The following is a 1,226-nucleotide window of genomic DNA, read 5'->3' on the forward strand; positions in this document are numbered from 1 at the left end:
TACCCTCAGAGCTCCCAGGGTCTCAACCACCAACCAAGGACTGCACATGGAGGGGTCTGATTGTTCTAACAGCATGTGTATAGTAGAAGATTGCAATTTGATCATCAATAGGAGGAGAAGAGCTCGGCCCTGTGAAGGTTCTGTGCCCCAGTATAGGGGAATGCCAGGGCCAATAAGTGGGAGAGGGTGGGGTGGCAGGCATGGGGAGGGGGGAGGCAACAGGGGTTTGTTTTTGTTGTTTTTGTTTGTTTCTTTGTTTTTTGGAGGGGAAACTAGGAATGGAGAAATTTACATGTAAATAAAGAAAATATCTAATAAAAAAAGAAAATCTATTCATGTAATTTACTATATAAACAAACTCAAAGGAAAAAAAAACATATGTTCATCTCATTAGGTACTGAGAAAGCATTTGACAAAATCCAACATCCCTTCATGATAAAAGTCTTGGAAATATCAGGAATTCAAGGTCCATACTTAAACATAGTAAAACCAATATACAGAAAACCAGTAGCCAACATCAAACTAAATGGAGAGAAACTTGAAGCAATGCCACTGTAAAATCAGGGACTAGACAAGGCTGCCCACTCTCTCCCTACCTATTCAATATTGTACTTGAAGTCCTAGCCAGAGCAATAAGACAACAAAAGGGGATCAAAGGGATACGAATTAGAAAGGAAGAAGTCAAATTATCACTATTTGCTGATATGATAGTATACTTAAGTGATCCCAAAAATTCCACCAGAGAGCTCCTAAACCTGATAAACAACTTCAGCAAAGTAGCTGGATATAAAATTAACTCAAGCAAACCAGTGGCCTTCCTCGACACAAAGGATAAACAGGCTGAGAAATAAATTATTCAAACCCTTCACAATAGTCACAAATAATATAAAATACCTTGGTGTGACTCTAATTAAGCAAGTAAAAGATCTGTATGACAAGAACTTCAAGTCTCTGAAGAAGGAAATCAAAGAAGATCTCAGAAGATGGAAAAATCTCCCATCCTCATGGATGGGCAGGATTAATATAGTGAAAATGGCCATGTTGACTAAAGCAATCTACAGATTCAATGCAATCCCCATCAAAATTCCAACTCAATTCTTCACAGACTAAGAAAGAGCAATTTGTAAATGTATCTGGAATAAAAACAAACCTAGGAGAGCAAAACTATTCTCAACAATAAAAGAACCTCTGGTGGAATCACCATCCCAGACCTTAAGCTGTACTAC

This window comes from Mastomys coucha, unplaced genomic scaffold (assembly GCF_008632895.1).
Source record: "Mastomys coucha isolate ucsf_1 unplaced genomic scaffold, UCSF_Mcou_1 pScaffold6, whole genome shotgun sequence".
Classification (NCBI taxonomy): domain Eukaryota; kingdom Metazoa; phylum Chordata; class Mammalia; order Rodentia; family Muridae; genus Mastomys; species Mastomys coucha.